The following is an 8,122-nucleotide window of genomic DNA, read 5'->3' as shown; positions in this document are numbered from 1 at the left end:
ATTTAGTTGATTTACGATAGGATTTTCTGGATTGAAATTACCCTGCAGGCTTTGGGAGGGGTTTCAGGTCTGAGTTACAGGCTAAAGGGAGAGTGGAGACACTGGAAAGTCTTTTAGTGGCAGATGGGAGTTGCTTCAGAGGGCATGCCCGCCCATGCAGGTCGTTGCATCACATTCACTAACATTCCGCTGTCAGAGCAGGTTCCTGTGTAGTGGGATGGGGGAGTGCATTTCACCCATGGCAGGAGGTGCTCTGACCTGACATAGCGCAAGGTGTGGTAAATAATCCCAGTACCAGGAAGTTTATAATTGGAAGGATAATGCAATCCACGTTAGAAGGGAAGCGTACGAATGCAGGTGTGACTGAAACTGTTCTCGGTTCACACTATGTTTTGTTTTTTTGTTTTGCCACAACCAGAAACTTCCTCAAACTTTCTTTAAAAAAGAGTTTTACCTGGTAAATTAATAAGATTACTCATTCACTTACTCGAGCTTTATCCTACATTACCTGACTATCATAGTGGTGGAAAACAGAGGGGAAAGATGTTAGTCTTTCTTCTGTCAGACCCGTGTTTTAAATTGCCCCTTACCTATTCTGCAGGCAGCTGATTCCTGGTACCATCAGTCATCGGACTGAGTCTTTGTTTACCTGACCTGCTGCCCCTTAACATCCCATCCTCAAATCTCCTTGCATCACCCTCATTTATTTTTCTTTCACATCCTCACGCAGGATTAGTGAACACAGTCTGTCGGTTCTAACTAAACACACCGTACAAACCTCTTCACTCAATCTCTGTTTTCCTGAGAGCTTTCATTTTTATTCAAGACTTTTACCTCAGAAAAATCTAGAACCAAACAGAACAAAGACATGGAAGTGTCTCTCATGATTAGAGGCCTCAGTTGCTGAGTTCTGACATTCTGTTGACTACAAGGTAAAATTCAAAGGCGGCATCTGAGCCCTTCTACAGTGGCCCATTGTTTTCTGTCTTGGGGAGCCTCCTACTTCTAACTTCCCTCCCGCCATGCAAACTCCCCGCCATGAAATGCTGACTTCAGCACTTATTCCTTAGATGATTCCGTCCCTGTCTTTAATATCCCCAGTGTGGCCTACTCTTACAAATCCCAGTTCAACTTCTGAAGCCAGGACAGTTTAACCTTTGCTATTGGGCTTTGTGTGACTTTTACCCAAGTCAGTGACCTTCTTCTGGGAGATTTTTTCCAACTACCCTTGAAAAACATATTTCACATGATCATGCAGACTGGGGATGTAGCTCAGTACTTAGCCTGTTTAGCAAGCATGAGCCTTGGACTGGCTACCCAGTGTGCTACAATGACCTCACTGCGTCTTCATTTTTGATTATAAAAGTATTATTAGTGTATTTGTAAAATCCACACTATATGAAAGAAAAATATTTCCACAATAATCACTGTTTTTCTCTGCTTAAGAAAATATAGTCAATATTTTGTTACTATAGGTTTTTTGTTTGGGATGTAAGATCATTTCATGTAATAATATACTGTATCTATTTTCTCAATTACATTCTATTGTAGAAGTTAATTTAGCTATTTCTTTTCCACTTCAGATCATGCATTCCTCCAAAGAGCAGTTTTTGTAGTTTACAGTGTATTTCCAATGCTCTGCACAATGCCTGGCAAAAGGGAAGCTTTTAATGAACGGATTCGTGAACGTTAAGTAAAATGGGAATATGTTTCTCATTCCAAATAATTTAGTGAACCAAGAAAGTGTAACAATAGCCAACAGAAATTACAAAATATGCAGGTGATGTTTTAGTAACACCGGGAATCTTGTTATATAAGATACAATTTTCTTCATCCCGGCACTGTGTCCAGGCAATGGTTGTAATTCTGTATTAATCTTGTTTTCTGCTCCTTTGACCTTTGAAATTTATTCACTCTATGGAATCTAGCCACATAAAGCTTTAAGTATTGATCAAATAATGCTGCCACCTTTTCCCTGGAAAGAAATACAAAGGGTTAATTCATTCTAATCTATTTTTTTTTTCTTTTTCTCCTTCTTTTAAAGATATGTAACTTCTTTGTCTGATCTCCTTATGGTCCTTGTCACAACTGTAAGGCTTTTAGTCACTCATAGCACCCAGTGACTTACAGCGCTGCCGGGACCTTAATAATGTGCTTGTCTCTCTGGACGATCTGCCTGATAAAACCCTGACAATCTCGCAGGGTAGTGGGGAGACAATCAGAATAAAAAATGCTCTAAGAGTTCAGCTAGTGGAGCATACTATTATTTTTCACATTGTGCAAGGGTAGTAAAGTACTGACTTTCACACTCTTGATAGAGTCTCTGATGAAATCCGAGAAAAACTGAAAATCTGACTTATTCTACTGCCAGTCGGGACAGGATATTGTGAGCAGAAAACAAGCATATGTAACCGACTCTCGTACCACAACCTCCGAGGGTCAGGCTGTGCTCTCTGAGGTCGCTCTGTGCAGACCATCCCAGCAATGAGCTCATGACGGAGCTCTTTTATATTTTCAATTTCTGCATGGAATTTTGCAGGAACATAAAATGTCTCTTCAGTGATGCCTATTTGCATAATTAATAATAATACCTTATATTGACAGAGTGTCAGATTTTTTCAAGGTGCTTTCCATTAAATTATCTCATTTAACTCAATAGCCCTCTGAAGTAAACAGTGCACTTTTATAATTCTCCCACCTGTCCCATGCCATATGCCTCTTTCCTTCTCATCATTTCCGCATTTCTTTTTCTCTCTTTTAAAGGAGGCAGTTTGCTGTGGAGGAAACAGCACAGTATATGAATTCAGGTATTTAATCCTTGCCTCAGTGAATTACTTTGACATTGGAGAGGTAAATTTCATTCCTCTGAACCTCGGATTCACAATTGGCAAAATATGACTAGCGATAATATCTGTTCCCCTAAAGTTGTGAGGATTAAGTCAGGTAAAATAAGAGAACTGTGAAAGGTTAGCGTCTTTGCAGGGCAGCTTGGGAAAATGGAAGGAGACAGACCTTGGCCTCATTACTTTGTAATTATAGCACCCGAGCAAGTTATCTAACCTTTGGAGCTTTATTTTCTTTCATGTAAAATGGGCATAATGCCTATCTTGTGGAACAGTTGCAAAATAAAATAATCTATATGCTGACGCCGGCATAGCTCCTCACGTGCTGCAGCGTCCCCCAGAAGCGTTTGCTCCCTTTCCTGCCTTTCACTCTCTTCCTGCTCTGCCTCTTTGCTCTCCGCTTCCTTTTCTTCTTCCCATCACCAGTTTGGGAGGCCGAGAAGGTTGGAAACGGGATTGCAGAATCGTGGAACCTAATCATTTAAAAGTGTTTAGCATTAAAATTATTTCCCACGAACAGATACGTAGGCTTCATTTGAAGCGTTCTGAGAGCACATCCCTTCCCGTCACGTTGTGGAAACTGCACTGATTCCTGAACATTTCGTGCAGTTGAACTTGAAAGTTGCTGACGTAGCCCATGTTCTCATTTTACAGATGAAGGAACTGAGTTTCAGAGAAACTGAGTGACTTGCCTGTCTGAGCTCGCAAACTGGTAAGTAGAAAGCTAAGAGCAGTGCTCAGTTGTTTTTGCCTTTATTCTATGGGTCCCTTTACTAAGTAAAGATGCAAAATGCAAATGGAGATGATGCAGAAGCTTCTGTTTAGGCAGAGTATGGCCTCTTTGTGTGGATCGAATGAACATATAGAAGAGGAGGAAAGGCAAGACAGCATATGTCCATGAAATGAGGGCAACAAGTAGATACTTTGAAGGGAGCATAGGTGGGAAGGACACTAACACCATGAGGACAGGGACTGTTTCTGCATCGATGACACTGCATTCCTAGTGTACACAGAAGTGCCTGACTCCCAGTACGACGCTGAAAACTGCTTCTGAATTAAGGGGATGAATGATGGATTAAATATACAATTGAACTAGTTTTAGAACAAGGGAGGAGATTTAGAAAATCTAAAACTCTGGATTGCTCTTCATTACCGGGCAATGAAATACATTCTGTGGATAGCGATTTATATCTAAAAATCCAGAGCATCATTAGGTCATTAAAATTGTTAGGTTTATGTGAGGCAGACATAGAAAACATGAATACAGAGGACACTTATATATACACCTGGTCACAATTTTAGTTAATTTTAATTCATCTGTCACGAGCATTTGATGACGGAATGGAACATGTAGAGAACTGCACCAAAGTCTAGCTCAGGATAAAGAAATGATGGCTTTGCTTAGTGGCAGCTGCTAGGAAACCAGGTATCCTAGCCATAAGTAGGACAAAATGAGGTTAAAACTGTGAATGGAAGAAAGTTTTTCTTTAGAGAGGAAGTGAGACTCTGGGGTTAGACAGTAAAGGATTAGCCAATAAAGGATTTTAGATGTAAATTAGACATGAATCAAAAGAAGCTATCAAAATCTTAAAGAGAGGAGGTTGAAAGGAAGAGTCCCTTCCTCTTAACATCTAGTGATGAAGCTGACAGGAGAAGGCGGGACTGCTGGGTGTAAGCAACAGAAAATTAAATAGACACAGAGATAATAAACAAATCTTTAAGTCAAAGACTGGCGGAAACGGCACGTTTAATCAGTGAGCCTAATACATTTTGTGTTTGTCTTTTTTAAGTTTGCAAAAAACACTCACTTTGCTTTCTAAGATCCACGTTTTTCATTTATCCTAAATTTGTCTAAGACTTTGTTGGTACTTGATTTTTTTTTCTTTTTCTGGTCCTAAGGATTGAATGTAGAATGTAGTGTCTTTACATACAGCTAGATCCACAGCCCCTTTCATTTTGAGATGAAGTCTTCCAGCATTGCTCAGGCTGAGTTCAAACTTGGGATCTTCCTGCCTCACCCTTCCGAAGTACTGGGGTTACAAGCATGTACCACCAGGCAGTGTCATTATTATTATTATTTAAAATTATAAAGCTTTGACTCCCCTCTATATTATGTGTTCATTTAAAAGTTAGAAATAAGGTTTCAGGAAGTACGAAAACATTGCACTTCTTGTCCTTACTTTACTTAGAATGAAGTAGGTAGTAATGAAATAGTTTTGGAAAGCTTGAAGTCTAATTTCAAAGGGCTGCCATATGTCTACAAAAGTTGAACCTTTGTTTTTCCTTTGGGTTTACGTGACGTTGAAAGAACACTCAGAAGTTGAGAATTACAGAAAAACAAAACAAAAGAGGTGCTTTTTAAAAAGCCGTAACTTGTTTATTTTAAATTAAACTAAATTATAGCTCTTTGTTGTCTGTTAAGCGAACATATGCTAGCAGGCATTATCGGTGTTGTTCTACGAACACCTGTATATGTGTGTATGTCAGTGTGTGTGTCTACACGAGAACTAGGAAGAGAAAACAAGACTTCAGTGTGGTCGTGTTGCTGTGTGTGTGCAGTCAGGAGGTTGTCTCTAGGCATGGCCAGGTACAAAGGTTCATCGTTTAAGTCTCAGAACTAAATAAACATGTGAGTTTATGATTATTTTATTGAGCTTTTTTATTTTATGGCCCACTAATGACCCATGGATCAGTTATACTGGTGAGACCTCAAAACCTACAGCTTCCAGGAGTTTATTTATTTATTCATTTATTGTTTTTATTTTAAAGTGTGATGAAGCAAATGCTTAGTTCACAGTCTTATTTTTCACTTACAATAAACCGTAGAAGTACATTTTTTATTTTAGAGAAGGAATTAAAGTAGCTATTGCATGGATCTAACCAGCAACTTACATGTAGCTTTCTAGTTTGCAATTTGTAGTACAAATTGAACTTCTAAGTTTGAGTATATGGCTTGTTATCAATTATTTATTATCAGATCTGTTTCATTTTACACTTTTTAAGCTGAACTTATTGAAAAATTAACCAGGTTATGTCCTTAGCATCCATGATGAGGTAATGTAATTCAAGTGTAGTTTTTAAATTCGTCTTTGTTTTATTTCTGCGTGTACTATAGGTTATTCCTGTCACGCCTTACTGAAAGTTTTCAATGATAAGATTAGGGATGTACTTAGTGGAGGAGTATTTGCCCAGCACCTGCAAGGCTGTGGGTTCAGTTCCCAGCACAACAAAACAAAACGGACGGTAGAAATTCTTTCTCATGTAACTGTCGGGGCAACTTGCACACATAAACCTTACTTCCCAAAGAAGGAGGGGCTAGGTGAAGCTGTGAATCTGTTTCATTTTCCCAGAGTTGTCACCCAGAGGAGTCCAGTCCTTCCCTCTAGGGCCAGGTAATAAAGGAGTGGCGAGCAGAACGGAGAGGAAAAGCCTCGATTTCCTCAGGAAGAAACACCAGGCTTGAGGAGTAGCTGCCCCCTCGCGAAGCATTACTGTTTTCACTCTTTACAAGTAGATTGTATTTGAAGATTGGCGCGAAGGTTTTGTTTAGTAGGACGTGGGTGTGGTGCTCACCTGCAGTTCCAGCTGCACAGGAGGCTGAGGTGAGAGAATCACTTGAGCTCATGATTTCCAGGCCAGCCTGGGCAACAAATAAAAAAACTTTTTTTATTAATGTAGTAGCTGCTAATGTGACTTATTTATGATTAAAGTAGAAGTAATGAGTATTTAGCATTACAGTTAATTAGCCTCCTTCAAAATCCTGTCTTTATGAACATCTCGTCCAGTTTACTTAATTGGATTTTTGTAGTTTGTAGGAGTGAAATGGGAGTAACTGACAGCTTTATTTTGAGAATTTTAAGTGTTTGCAAAAAACTATGTTGATATTACAAAAAATTATTTGACTTGATATATACATATACGTATATATATATTCCCTAAGATCAGAGCCCAATTTTGGAAAGATTATTAGGTCAGAGTTTTGAACCATGGACTTTTAGTGCTAAAATATTTATTAAAACTGTATTATAGAGAATGAGAAATATTAACCTTTATCAATACTATAGTTCATTGAACTCTATGCTTAGAATAGAATTGTTCAACTCCTTTATAAAGAAATTGAAGATAGTGATTTTTATGTGATCATATTTAGAAACACATAGATATGGAGCAGAAAGGCAATTGGTATCCAAGCAAGAGAAAAATATTTATTTTATGAGCATTTAAATATTTAAAATAGGATCCACATCCAAATTAATGAAAAAAAGAACCTGGGGTTCATTATTCTCATAGCCCTTGCCTTTATCCCATTATGAAAACGTTACAACACATTCTCATGACTCAGAAGTTTATATATATATTGAAAGTTGAGTTAGTCCAGAGACACAAAGATGAAAACTTTCCAAACTTTCCAAAATGATGTGAGAATTTTGTAATAATTCTGCAGACATTCTGAAGTTCTAAAATTTGTTATGTGAGTTCTTAAGGACTTTATGCATTGGATTTTCTTACAAACGTTTATGTTTTTCAATGAAAACAATGAAGTTTCTGGCAAAGCAAGAAGTAGAAGTTGGGACTGGAGACTGGGGAGCTGTGAGCCTGCCCTAAAAAATAAAACAATTGTTGGTTAGTTTCCAGAGTCCCAAAATATGATGTGGTGACAGGAGAGTGAATTTCAGAATCCGATACATTTAGGCTGCAGTCTTGGTTTTGTCAACTGTATACGTTTTTGCTTATGGCACTAGATCTTTTTAGGGCTCAGTTTTTCATTTGTAAAACTAGAGAAAGGAAGACATACTGCTTAAGATCTGGATGAAATGAGGAAAGGGATATCAAAGCCTTCCACAGACCTGGCACAGAATTGGCCTTTAATATCTGCCTGACAGAAATATTCTTTCAAATGTAACTTTCTAAATGGTCCCTGCCTAACTCTCATTGAGAGACAGACCAACCTCTGGTTATATCTTTTAGCTCTACCTGTGAATGGAGGAAAATGATTATTTTGCTTCAGGGAAGAGAAGTGATTCCCCTGCAGCAGTCAGAGGAGCAATACACCTCAAAGCTGGCTTGTGTATGGTGCAAATTGAACGTTTTATTTCTTGTATAGTGGTGTTAATGTGGTTTGCAAGTGTAGGTTGTGTGGAATCAAGTGAAGTGCCCGAAGAAAGCATTTGTTTTTGGTGGTATGCTCTCTGAGAACTGATCAGCAGTCAGGACTTCAACTGGGAGATCCTGTCTTCCGAGTGGCACCCTTACTCATAACGCAGTGAAAATCACAGATA

The 8,122-nt window shown here is 38.6% G+C and overlaps 1 protein-coding gene across 1 annotated transcript in view; it reads left to right on the top strand.

Moving 5' to 3' along the window:
- The first annotated feature begins 3,494 nt into the window (after nucleotides 1-3,494).
- Hnf4g (hepatocyte nuclear factor 4, gamma) overlaps nucleotides 3,495-8,122 on the top strand; it is a 76,976-nt gene continuing 72,348 nt past the window's right edge. The window contains exon 1 of the mRNA XM_005392071.1: nucleotides 3,495-3,555. The gene's annotated coding sequence lies outside the window, so the exon portion shown is untranslated. The remainder of the gene's footprint in view (nucleotides 3,556-8,122) is intronic.

Source organism: Chinchilla lanigera, unplaced genomic scaffold (genome assembly GCF_000276665.1).
Source record: "Chinchilla lanigera isolate Chin_1 unplaced genomic scaffold, ChiLan1.0 scaffold00043, whole genome shotgun sequence".
Lineage (NCBI taxonomy): Eukaryota > Metazoa > Chordata > Mammalia > Rodentia > Chinchillidae > Chinchilla > Chinchilla lanigera.
The sequence above is the reverse complement of the archived record's forward strand: the minus strand, read 5'-3'. Positions and strand labels throughout refer to the sequence as shown.